The sequence below is a fragment of the Coenobita brevimanus genome, chromosome 15 (genome assembly GCF_032717465.1).
Source record: "Coenobita brevimanus isolate Jiangsu-jjx chromosome 15, ASM3271746v2, whole genome shotgun sequence".
Taxonomy (NCBI): domain Eukaryota; kingdom Metazoa; phylum Arthropoda; class Malacostraca; order Decapoda; family Coenobitidae; genus Coenobita; species Coenobita brevimanus.
Genome location: NC_136968.1, coordinates 25024753 through 25038622, shown reverse-complemented (window position 1 = coordinate 25038622; position 13870 = coordinate 25024753).

Below are 13870 nucleotides of genomic sequence, written 5' to 3'. Positions count from 1 at the left end.
CAGGTACCAAACGCAAGTACCAACTTAAGTCTTAACACAAGTACCAACTCAAGTCATAACTCAAGCGCTTAGTCCCAACTCAAGCGCCAACCTAAGTCTCAACTCAAGTGCCAATGTAAGTTACAACTCAAGTGCCAACTTAAGTCTCAACTCATGAATCAACTTAAGTGCCAACTCAAGTGACAACGTGTCAACTCAAGTACGAACATTAATCCCAACTCAAGTGAAACCTTAAGTGCCAACTCAAGTGCCAACTTGGGGCAAAACTCAAGCGCCAACGTAGGTCCCAACTCAAGCGCCAACCTTAGTCTCAACTCAAGCACCAGCTTAATTACAATTCAAAGGTCAGCATAGTTCCCAACTTAAGTGCCAAGGTAAGCTCCAACTCAAGTGCCAGTGTAAGCTCCAACTCGTGCCAACGTAAGTGCCAACTCAAGAGATAACTTACGTGCCAACTCGTGACAACACAAAAGCCAATTCAAGTGACATCATAAGCGTAAACTCAAGGGACAAAATAAGTGCCAACTCAAATGCTAACTCAGGTCCAAACTCAAGCGCCAACTTAGATCCCAGCTCAAGTGACAACTAAAGTCCCAACTCAAGCGGCAAGAAGTCTCATCTCAAGCGCAAACTTAAGTACCAACTCAAGCGCTACATTTAGTCCCAATTAAAGGGCGAACATAGGTCCCAACTCAAGTACCAATTTAAGTTTCATTTCAAGCAGCGGCTTAAGTCCCAACTCAAGTGCAAACTTAAGTCCAAACTTAACTGCCAACGTAAATGCCAAATAAAGTGCTAACGTAAACGATAAGTGCAAACTTGTGTGCCAATTCAAGTGCCAACTTAAGTGCCAACTCAAATGCAAACTTAAGAGAAAACTCAAATGTCAACTTAACTGGAAACGCAAATGCTACCCTAAGTGCAAACGCGAATGCCAACTTAAGTGCAAACGCAAATCCCAACTTAAGTGCAAACTCACGTGGTGACGTAAGTTCCAATTCAAATGTTAACTAAAGCTCCGACTCAAGTGCCAAATTAAGTCCCAAAATAAGTGCCAACTTAAGTCCTATAACAAGTGCCAACTTAAGTCCTAAAACAAGTGCCAACTTAAATCCAACACAAGCGCCAATTTAAATCCCAACTCAAGTACCACCTAATGATCAAACTCAAGTGTCAGTTCGTCCCAACACAGGTACCACTTGGGTCCAGACACAAGTACCAACTTAAGTCCTAACACAAGTACGAGATCAAGTCCCAACTCAAGCGCTAACTTAAGTCCCAACTTAAGCGCCAACTAAGTTCTCAACTCAAGCGCCAACTTAAGTCCCAAGTCAAGCGTAAACTTGTCCCAATCCAAGCACCAACTTTAGTCCCAACTCAAGCACCAACTGAAGTCCCAACTCAAGCACCAACTGAAGTCCCAACTCAAGCACCAACTAAAGTCCCAACTCAAGCACCAACTAAAGTCCCAACTCAAGCACCAACTAAAGTCCCAACTCAAGCACCAACTAAAGTCCCAACTCAAGTGCCAACGCAAGTACCGACTCAAGCACCAACATAAATCTCAAATCACGAGTCAACTCAAGTCCCAACTCATGCGCCAACTTATGCTGCATCTCAAGCACCAACATTAATCCCAACTCAAGTGAAACCTTAGTGCCAACTTGGGTAAAAACTCAAGCACCAACGTAGGTCCAAGCTCAAGCGCGAACTTAAGTCCCAACTCAAGCGTTCCAACATAAGCCTCAACTCAATTGCAAACTTAAGCCCCAACCCAAGCGCGACCTTAAGTCCCAAGTCAAGTGCAAACTTAAGTCCCATCTCAAGCGCCAACTTAAGTCCCATCTCAAGCGCCAACGTAAGTCCCAACTCAAGCGCGAACTTTGAGTCCTAACTCAAGCGCCAACTTAAGTCCCAAATTAAGCGCCAACTTAAGTCCGAACACGAGCGCTAACCTAAGTCCCAACTCAAGCGAAAACTTAATTCCCAATTCAAGCGCCAACTTAAGTCCTAACTTAAGAGCCAACCTAAGTCCCAACTCAAGCACCAACTTAAGTCCCAACTCAAGCGAGAACCTAAGTCCCAATTCAAGCGCCAACCTAAGTCCCAACTCAAGAGCCAAAGTAGATCCCAACTCAAGCACCAACTTAAGCCCCAACTCAAGTGCCAACTTAAGTCCCAACTCAAGCACCAACTTAAGTTCTAACACAAGCACCAACCTAAGTCCCAACTCAAGAGCCAACTTAGGTCCCAACTCAAGCGTCAACCTAAGTCCCAACTCAAGCGCCAACCTAAGTCTCAACTCAAGTGCCAAAGTAGCTCGGAACTCAAGCACCAACTTAAGTCCCAACTGAAGCACCAACTTAAGTCCCAATGAAGCACCAACTTAAGTCCCAACTCAAGCACCAACTTAAGTCCCAACTCAAGCACCAACTTAAATCCTAACTCAAGCGCGAACTTAAGCCCCAACTCAAGCGCCAACTTAAGTCCCAACTCAAGCGACAACCTAAGTCCCAAGTCAAGCACCAAAGTAGATCCCAACTCAAACCCCAATTCAAGTGCCAACTTAAGTCCCAACTCAAGCACCAACTTAAGTCCCAACTCAAGCACCAACTTAAATCCCAACACAAGCACCAACCTAAGTCCCAACTCAAGCGCCAACTTAAGTCCCAACTCAAGCTCCAACCTATGTCCCAACTCAAGCGCCAACCTAATTCCAAACTCAAGTGCCAAAGTAGCTCCCAACTCAAGCACCACCTTAAGTTCCAACTCAAGCACCAACATAAGTCCCAACTCAAGCGCCAACTTAAGTCCCAACTGAAGAGCCAACTGAAATTCCAACTCAAGCGCCAACTTAAGTCCCAACTCAAGCGCCAATTTAAGTCCCAACTCAAGCGCCAACTTAAATTCCAACTCAAGCGCGAACTTAAGTTTCAACTCAAGCGCCAACTTAAGTCCCAACTCAAGCGCCAACTAAAGTCCCAACTCAGATGCCAACTTAGTTCCAATTTGTCCCAATTTAAGTGCCAACTTAAGTGCCTAAAGTGGCACTCAGATGGCACCTATCCGGAAGAGTTCTACTTTAGTTCCACTAAGTTCAAGTTCCACTTAAGTGGTACTTAAGTGGAACTTAAGTGGCACTTAAGTGGAACTTAAGTGGCACTAAAGTGGCACTAAAGTGGCACTTAAGTTCCACTTAAGAATCACTTAAGAGGAACTTGAGTGGAACTTGAGTGGAACTTCAGTGGCACTTAAGTGGCACTTAACCCGTCACGTCCCGAGGTTTTCCGCACCTCCGACATCCCCCAGTCCCGAGGTATTTTCGATTTTTTTTTTTGGCTAAAACCTTCGCTTTTGGTGAGAAACATCGAAAATTCATAGAGAAATCGCTCACCTGAGGTTTAAAGTGCCCAATCCAGGTAGGAGTTCCTCCTTACCTGAGTGGGTTTTCTAACATGCTGGCACCAAAGAAAACGAGTTCTATGGGAGGGTAACTATTTTATCCACTCATAAACGGTATTTATTTATTTACTTGGTACGAATGTATATGTAGTATGACAGTATATTGGTTTTCAAGCAGTAATAAAGGCATTATAAGCATTGTTTCACTCACTAACTAATCACCATACCTGACCTATTTTTGCCACACTACCTGATCATTATTTCTGGCTGTTTCTTCTTCTAATGCTATGTAAACATTGTCCTCCACATTGTCATCGATTGGGGAATCACTCTGGCCCTGAATAACTTTACTAGCCAGGTCACTGGTAACAGGTCCTTTGCCAAGACAATGGTGTGAGGGGGGGAGGGGGGAAGTTATGCAGTGTAAGGCATTGTCCCTGCTTGGTATCTTGTACAGGAATAGAGGAAGGTGTCCCGTGTATACATACGAAAAATCACGTGCGAAAATTGAAAATTGTGCAAATTAGGTACCTTGCAATTGCACGACGTACTGGTACGTCGCCGGGACTGGCAAATGCAAATCGTGGTGACGTACCCATACGTCGTCGGGACGGGGCGGGTTAAGTAGAAAACTTCCACATAGGTGCAATCTGAGTGCCACTTGAGGCACTTGAAGTTGGCACTTAAATTGGGACAAGTTTGAACTAAGTTCGCACTTGACTTGGGACTTAAGTTGGCGCTTGAGTTGGGACTTAAGTTGGCGCTTGAGTTGGGACTTAGGTTGGCGCTTGAGTTGAGACGTATTTTAGAGCTTGAGTTGGGACTTAGGTTGGCGCCTGAGTTGGACATAAGTTGGCGCTTAAGTTGGAACTTAAGTTCGCGCTTGAGCTGGGATCTACATTGGCGCTTGAGTTTTGACCTAAGTTGGCACTTAAGGTTTCAATTGAGTTGGGATTAATGTTGGTGCTTGAGATGCAGCGTAAGTTGGCGCTTTAGTTGGGACTTGAGTTGACTTGTGAACTGGGACTTAAATTGGTGCTTGAGTTGTAACTTACGTTGGCACTTGAGTTGTGACACGTTGGCACTTGAGTTGGTGCTTGAGTTGGGACTTCAGTTGGTGCTTGAGTTGGAACTTAAGTTGGTGCTTGGATTGTGACAAGTTAACGCATGAGTTGGGATCTTAGTTGGCACTTGAGTTGGGACTTAAGTTAGCGCTTGAGTTAGGACTTGAGCTCGTACTTGTGTAAGGACTTCACTTGGTACTTGTGTTTGGGCCCAAGTAGTACCTGTGTTGGGACTTGAGTTGACACTTGAGTTTGAGCTATAGTTGGTACTTGAGTTGGGATTTAAATTGGCTCTTGTGTTGGATTTAAGTTGGCACTTGTTTTAGGACTTAAATTGGCACTTGTCTTAGGATTTAATTTGGCACTTATTTTGGAACTTAATTTGGCACTTTGGTCGGAGCTTAACATTTGAATTGGCACTTACGTCACCACGTGAGTTTGCACTTAAGTTGGCATTTGAGTTTTCTCTTAAGTTTGCATTTGAGTTGGCACTTAAGTTGGCACTTGAACTGACACTCACATTTGCACTTATCATTTACGATAATACTTTATTTGGCACTTAAGTTGGCAGTTAAGTTTGGACTTAATGTAGCGCTTGAGTTGGGACTTAAGCTGGTGCTTGAATTGGAACTTCAGTTGATGCTTGAGTTGGGACGTAAGCTCGCCCTTTCGTTGGGACTAAAGATGATGCTTGAATAAGGACTTGAGTCTCCGCTTGAGATGAAACATGATGGAGCTTGAGTTGGGACTTAAATTGTAACTTAAGCTAAGACCCAAGCTGGCGCATGAGTTTGGACCTGAGTTGACGTTTGAGTTGGCACTTATTTTGTCACTTGAGTTGGCACTTATGTTGTCACTTGAGTTGGCACTTATGTTGTCACTTGAGTTGGCATTTGTGTTGTCACTTGAGTTGGCACTTATGTTGTCACTAAGTTGGGAGATATGTTTGCGCTTGAGTTGCAGAATAAGTTGGTGCTTTAGTTGGCCAAGTTAGCTCTTGAGTTGGCATTTACGTTGGCACTAGTTGGAGCTACCGTTGGCACTTGAGTTGGGACCTATGCTGACCCGTGAGTTGTGATTAAGCTGGTGCTTGAGTTGGGACTAAGGTTGACGCTTGAGTTGAGACATGGGTTGGCACTTGAGTTGGGACCTACGTTGGCGCTTGAGTTTTGACCCAAGTTGTCACTTGAGTTGGCACTTAAGGTTTCACTTGAGTTGGGATTAATGTTCGTACCTGAGTTGGCACGTTGTCACTTGAGTTGGCACTTAAGTTGATTCATTAGTTGGGACTTAAGTTGACACTTGAGTTGTAATTTACGTTGGCACTTGAGTTGGGACTTAGGTTGGCGCTTGGGTTGGGACGCTTGAGCTGATACTTAAGTTTCCGCTTGAGTTGGGACAAGTTAACGCTTGAGTTATGACTTGAGTTGGTACTTGTGTTAAGACTTAAGTTGGTACTTGCGTTTGGTAACTGTGCTGGGACCTGAGTTGGCACTTGAGTTTGAACGTCAGTTCGTACTGGAGTTGGGATTTTAATTGGCCCTTGTGCAGAGAGGATGGGGAAGGGTAGGGGGAGGAGAGGAAGGAGGGAGTCGTAGGGGGAGGAGAGGAGGGGGGGAGAGGGTACGAGGACTAGCAAGGAGGGGAGAATAGGAGGGGGCGAAGGAGATAATGCCAGGAAGGGAGGAAATGCTGAAAAAAACAGGGAGGGAGAAGAGGGAAGGATGTGAAAAGGAAGAAGGAAGGAAAAGGAGTGGAAATGGTGAAAAGAATTAGGAGGAGGAAAAGGGAACTGGATGGGAAAAAGTGAAGAAGGGGAAATAGGGAAAGAAAGAGACATCGAAGAAAGGAAGGAATTAAGGAAACAAGGGAAGGAAAGAAGGAGTTAGCCTGAGACGTAAAGAGAAGCAAGGTCGTTCCCACAAAGGTTCGAGACAGGCAGACAAAAGATAAGAGAGAGAGAGAGAGAGAGAGAGAGAGTGTTATCGTGCTATCGGACAGACGTAAACATGAAGCAAACTAAACATTATAATGCTAACAAAAACAACACTTATTCTACTGTAAATTTGTGTTTATCTGACGGAAGTGGGCCACTGACAGCTTGAATATTATGTTGTGGTTCCATGAAATTTAGTCAGCTTTATTCCTGCTCTAAAAATGAGTCTCCTTGGTTACTATAGCCGCGGCGCGCGACTCTGAGGTTGTTATTATCGTGCCCTGGCAACCTATGATTCAAAAGTGCGTGATTTCGCGTATAATATCAGACGCATGTAATTCGTGTATAATATGTTCGTGTGGAATATTATTCGTGTATAATAAATTCGTGAACAACAATATGATTCGTGTACAATATGTTCGTGTATAATAATATTCGTGTATAATAATATTCGTGTATAATATGGTCGTGAATAATAATAATCGTGGATAATATATCCGTGCATAATAATAAGATTCGTGTATAATATGTTCGTGTCTAATATTATTCGTGTATAATATATTCGTGCATACTTATATTCGTGTGTCATATTATTCGTGTATAATATATTCGTGCATACTTATATTCGTGTGTCATATTATTCGTGTATAATACATTCGTGCACAATAATATGATTCGTGTATAATATGTTCGTGTATAATAATATTCGTGTATAATATATTCGTGCATAATATATTCGTGCATATAATATGATTCGTGTATAATATGATACGAAATCGGACGCACTCTCGAATGGTAGGTTGCCAAGGTACGATAATGACAACCTCAGAGTCCTGCTCCGCGACTATTCAGCCCTCTAATCTGACTAGAGAGAGAGAGAGAGAGAGAGTAGATGGGGAAGGGAGGAGGGAGACAAGAAAGGACGGAAGCAGAGGTTGAGAGAGAGAGAGAGAGAGAGAGAGAGAGAAAGAGAGAGAGAGAGAGAGAGAGAGAGGGTAGATGGGGAAGGGAGGAGGGAGACAAGAAAGGACGGAAGCAGAGGTTGAGAGAGAGAGAGAGAGAGAGAGAGAGAGAGAGAGAGAGAGAGAGATGCTAGATGGGGAAGGGAGGAGGGAGAGAAGAGAGGAGGGAAGCAGGGATTTAGAGAGAGAGAGAGAGAGAGAGAGAGAGAGAGAGAGAGGGTAAGTCCATTGATGAAATGCGAATATGGATATCCAGCTCAGATTGAAGCAAGGGGAAAACTGCAGACAACTCTGTCTTGTCATCTTCCAGGAGTCAGTCAGGAGGTGCTGTGACCTGAGATGCCAACTTACAATGTCTTGATGACGGGCGAATCAAGCTAAAAAAAAAAAAAAAAAAAAAAAAAAAAGTAAAATAAAAGGAATAATATGCTATAAAATCTAAATATACAACGAATAGCTGGTCCAATATTTTTCGTTTATTTTTAGCGCTTTGTAGCTCAAAAAAAAAAAAAAAAAAAGTTGCAACCAAAAACAGGAACCACAGTTCATATTGACCTGTGAGCATAGCGGGTCACTTATACCCATTCATTGATTGTGTGTGTGTGTGTGTGTGTGTGTGTGTGTGTGTGTGTGTGTGTGTGTGTGTGTGTGTGTGTGTGTGTGTGTGTGTGTGTGTGCCTCTTGGCCTCAGGCCTTGTCCCTGGCCAGCCTGTATTCCCACAGGTCGTTAAATCAGATGCCTTCGGCCTTTGACAGTGACTTTGGAGTAAAATAGACGATATTCTACATTCGTGTTTCCTGAGACAGACTATAGTAACGACCATAAACCAAGGCAACAGTGTATAAATGCGAGAAATAAAGCAAATTGGGTCCTAGGATTTATTTCGAGAAGCGTGAGCAATAAATCATCAAAAGTAATACTGAAACTTTATCTAGCATTAATAAGGCCACATTTAGACTACGCAGTACAATTTTGGTGTCCTTACTATAGAATGGATATTAACTCGTTAGAAAAGTACATAGAAGAATGACAAAAATGATACATGACGTCCGGAACCTGTCATATGAAGACAGACTGAAAAGACTAAGTCTGCATTCACTAGAGAGGCGTAGAGTAAAGGGAGACTTAATTGAGGTGTTTAAGTGGATGAAGGGTATAAATAAGGGAGGTATTAGCAAGGTACTTAAAGTGAGCATACAGGATAGAACTAGAAATAATGGTTTCAAACTAGGAAATTCCTTTTCAATAAGGAAATAGGTAGAAATTGGTTTGGTAATAGAGTAGTAGACGAATGGAATAAGATACCTAGTAAAGTAGTTGCTGCCTCTTCCATTGAGAGTTTCAAGCATAGGCTAGATAAGCATATGACAAATAAGGGGTGGATATAGAAAAAAGAAAATCTTATAACCAATACTAATTCATAATTTTTCCTTTCCAGGTTACACTATGATAGTCTCTATTCTCCTTTCACACTTTCCTATAAAATGTCCACGCCTGTTTTTCTATACTGCGTGGTGTTCTTTCTTTCTTTTTCCGCCGGCTTCGGCTGGAGGGCTTGGAGGGCGGGGGAGAGCCTTCTTGTTTGCTGTCCTTATCTCTTTCCAGTAGTTCAGTTACTCTTGTAGGAGCTGCCTAGCATGGGCCAACCGGCCTACTGCAGTTATCCTCTCTTCTTATGTTCTTATAAAATTGTCTGGTATGGTTTAAGTCGATCATATTTTAAACATGCGATCAGATACGACTATATTGGGGGAGGCGGTGGCTGAATCGGTAGAGAAGCGGCCTGCAGTCCTGATGGACCCAGGTTCGAATCCCGGCTGGGGCAGGGAACAGTTTAAGGATTTGAATTTCATAAAAGCAGACTTTCCTGATCTACCAGATGACCCGCCAACATGTCATAAAAGTACCCCCGCTAATACCAGTACACCAGTCCTGTATGAGACAGCCCTAGCATGTATTCAGTATGGACGGTGGTTGTTAGCGCCGAAGTGGTGACATGTAGAGAGGTGTATGGTATATAGGAGGACTACTGGGCCTTGAAAGCAGGCTGTGAAGCCTATGCCCAGAGTCGGACACACACACACAAAAAAAAAATAATAAAAATAATAATATGCAGCAGATGGGATGATAATCTTATGGAGATATGTGTGACGTTCGAACAGGCAGATGTTTGGATATGGACTTTAACGCTCAGGATCATTACTATTAACCCGTACAATCCCGCCGTCGGCATGGTGTCGACAGTAAAAAAAAAAATTCACTTAATCCCACCGACGTGATGGTGCCGACAGCAAAATTCGAGCCCTGTAACATCTCAAAATGCTTCAGTCTAGCTAATTTTTTGCTAAGTAGTACCTTAACGTATTGGCAACACTGTGCCGAAGCCCTTGTAGCACGAGTTTGGTTCTGGGTGGGTGGGTATCATCAGATCAGTTGGCCAACTTGGCCACTGTCTGTCATAGTGTCAGGGTGTTGCGAAAAAGTGTCTGGGATTGGGTGGGTATAAAATTGCAAAAATGCTTGGGATGGTACAGGTTAATGTTGTTAGAGCTTATATGAAACAATATAGAATGCTTTCAGTATGAAGATGATATTACATGAGATTGATTATAAAGTCAGCCAAACACATGCGAAAATACAGTTTTGTCCTCTTTAAATCACATCCCCTGCCTCCATCATTCCTCATCTCTCACACGTTCATAGTCGCGGTTTGACATCATCCCCTTTTTCCCCTTATTAAAATTAGTTTAAGCAGAGTATGGAAAGTAATCATACTAAAGGCTTCATTGAGCTTCACTTTACCTCATTCAGCTATGCTCGAGTATTCATAAAGTAACTGTTAGTGAAGAATCAGTTATTGTAACCATTATATGAAGTTTATTTACCCATCCAGAATTAATGTTCCAGTTCCTATTCCTGTCCGCTCTTCATCCGTATCCCTCTCCCTTCCATCCGTCTCTATTAGATCTAAACCTCCTTGATCCTCCTCACGTTATTCCCATCTCCCACTTCGATTTGCGCTCCTTTACCCCATCCCAGTCACCACGATCCCAGTTTCAATCCACTTTACCTGCTTCGTTTCACTTATTATTTTTGTGAACACGATTGTCAGTAGCGGATATCAAATTCACAGTTGTGGAAATATAACAAACACAATACTATGAACATAAAACTGTCAACACTATCACACCCATACAGCCATCATGCTTATAGGGCACATCTATTGGTACTACCAGACTTAGTGGTAGGTGGTGGCGACCATCAGGTCACTTAATGTAATGCTGCCTGAGTACTTCTTTTTTCACCTTTATCATTCATTTCCTGTATCTGCCCTCCTCTCTTCCAATTTCTCTCATCCTTCTTGCTACATTTTCTTTCTCTTCTTTCCATTTCAGATGGGTGGCCTTTGAGCGACGAGCCTAATGGTTTCCTGTCACCAGGGAAGCCATTTGGAACTTTGGGTTTTAACCATGTAACCAAATAACGGGTGAGATGGAGCATGTTATGGTGCCCCAGATAACCAGGTGGAGATACAAGCGGCATCCATCCAGAGACCAATCCTCCACACTCTTTACCATGTCTCGTTCTGATGAGGTGCTGTCCCACTGCAGAGGAGCATTTGTTCATTGCACGAAACAGTCCTGTATGCGCCGGGCCTGGTCGTTTTGGCCGTAAGTCATTTAGCTCCTAAAGTTCAAACTGGGAAATGGCCGAATCGCCTAACGGCCTGAACTGTATACAACCAAAACAACCAAACCTCATTAAGATGCCATTGCTGAAGTTTTGTTCATCACAACATCATGGAACATAATATCTCTCAACTTACCATATAGCTGGATGCCATAAATATATATATATATATATATATTGTTACATAGCCTATGATTTCATCATCCTTTGTATAATTTTAACGTACAGTATGCTGCATGTTTGATCACGATTCGCCTCGTGGCTTCCATAGTGACCAAGCTTCCGTGTTCTACCTCACTCCCCCCTTCTCCCCTTATAGTAGAGTAAGTCGTTCTTTTTGTTGTTCAGAGCAGGAGTGTCAACTCTTTGTCCCCTATTGCTTCATTTGCGCGTCCTTCTTACAAGTTGTATCAAGGTCTGCCGGCCCCTATATAATGAGCTGTTTCTGCATTAATGGCCACTTAGATCTACTCCTCATTTTGTTCACATCTCTGTCCTCCCCTGTACAGTTGTTATTATTTTTGTGAGTGCTCAGGAAGTCTCCAACCATCAAGCTGCTGCGTAAATTGAGTATGAGTGTTGCTGCATTTTATCTTGTGCTGTATAGAAATAAGGTGTTAATTCGTAGGCCTAGTGAGGTTTTTGTGATTAATGTAAAGTTTTTGCTGTCAGCCAGTAGTAATAATATTTTGTATCTGTAATAATATATCTTGCATTCACTGAGCATTATCCGGTTTTCTCATTTTATCAGGGCTGACTTAGATAAATTTACTCTTGCTAATTTCGTGTTAATAGAGGCTATTGCAGTTAACCATATATTTAACCTGTTTTTTGCCATTACATTATCCTTATGAGTCCTGAATGTTTTGTTGTTAGTTTGAGCATTAAACTTTAACTTGTAATTTTATGTAACTCTTTTGTTTTGAACCTGGAACTTTGCAGGACAGTTTTCTCTGTTCCGTAACAATATATATTTATATATATGGAATATCAACACCAGAGCTTGTAGGAACATCTTTAATGGTGACGTTTCGCAGTATCTCAATGCATCTCTATTTACCAATAACCCGTAAAATGTGACTGTTGATATTTGCAATAATGAACTTTTTAAGGAGCATGACGTAGTTTCCCGCCTCAGTAGCGAACAGATATGTAAATTACTAAATTTAGCTGTAAATGGCTGCATATTTTATTCAATGAACAAGTCTACAGACAAGTAGATGGGGTAGCAACAGGAAACAATTTTCCCTCAACATTAAACAACATTTTCTTAAGCTTTCATGGGCAGTTGCTTGCCTGTGGTTGTTTGGTTTACTTGGCCAGACAGACCTGTGTTATTCAACAACAGCTACCAGGGTTCGCAACGCACTTCCTTCCTCCCCTCCACCATGCCTGACTCCTTCCCTCCTGTCTTCTCTCTATTACCACTCCTCCCTGCGGTTGTCTTTCTAATACAAAATATTTCTTAATTTACATTATGTTTACCTGTAAGTCAGCTTCTATGGTGGTCCAAATCTAAACTGGCGGCTAGGGTGTGGCGACTTTGATGCATGGTCGTGAGGAGTGTAGACGTGTTTTTCCTTGCGCTCTTCTCTAGTTTTCAGGGCTGCCTCACTGGCATTAGCTTTTTTTTTTTTTTTTTCACCCTTCTGGTGACGTTAGGCTAGTTAGTTTCTAACTTTCCTCCCCTCCCTATTAGTTTGGAACAGCAGGTGTCTGTTTTAATAAAACTGAGTTTACCTTTGCTTATCGCCCATGGAGGGTCTCCCCCACTGATCGCTCTGGGGCGTGAATAAACACAGTCGGGCCTCCCTGGAGTGGTTTGAGAGGGCAACCTCAGACTTGGGTGTCTGGACCCTGGTCATTCGTCCCTTGCTCGTTTTTCTCCCTCTTCCCACTTCCCCCTAAAGGGGGAAGTGGTAACTATGGTGGACGCCCCTACTGCCTCCCCCTCCCTTCAGGGGGGTAGGTAGTCCTGACTGATCCCAGACTGCTGCACGGACAGACTGCACCGAGACTGAACTGCCCCAGACACGTCCCCGGCTTGACATCAATGTAAAAAACGCCGAGTTTGTACAGATTCATGCGGTTGGTTCCACTCCCCTGTCCAGCCTCAATCCCTTTATCATCAAGAAGGTGATTGATGGGTGTGCAGGTGAGGTGGAACAAGTGAAAAAACTTGCGAGTGGAGACCTTCTCATAAAAACCAAGAATTCAGCCCAGGTCAAGGATTTGCTTAAACTGAGGAAGTTCCATTGTCACGATGTCCAAACAACGATCCCCCACTCCATGAATTCCTGCAAGGGTGTTATCACCTGCAGGGATCTTGTGCTTATGGAGGAAGAAGAAATTGTACAGAAGCTTTCTCAGCAAGATGTCATTGAGGTGAGGTTCATTACCAGATTCTCGGAAGGCATAAGGACGACGACCGCAACAGTTGTTCTCACTTTTGGCAAAGTATCTCTTCCAGCCAATGTGAAGGTTGGATACGAAATTGTAAATGTTAGACCATACATCCCGAACCCCCTTCGTTATTCAAAATGTCAGCTCTATGGACACCATGAAAAGGGTTGTCAGGCTTCCAACACTGTGTGTGGCAAGTGTGCTTCTGTAGGTCACTCTGCTGACAACTGTACATCCGAGACTGAGTGCTGCTTTCACTGCAAGGATGCTCACTCCACCTCCTCGAGGGCTTGTCCCATGTGGAAGGAGGAGAAGAAGGTCTGCACAGTGAAAGCGACACAGGGCATTTCCTTCTATGATGCTAGGAAGAAGGTGGAGTTGCATGCAACTCCCAAGCCTAATATCTCCTATG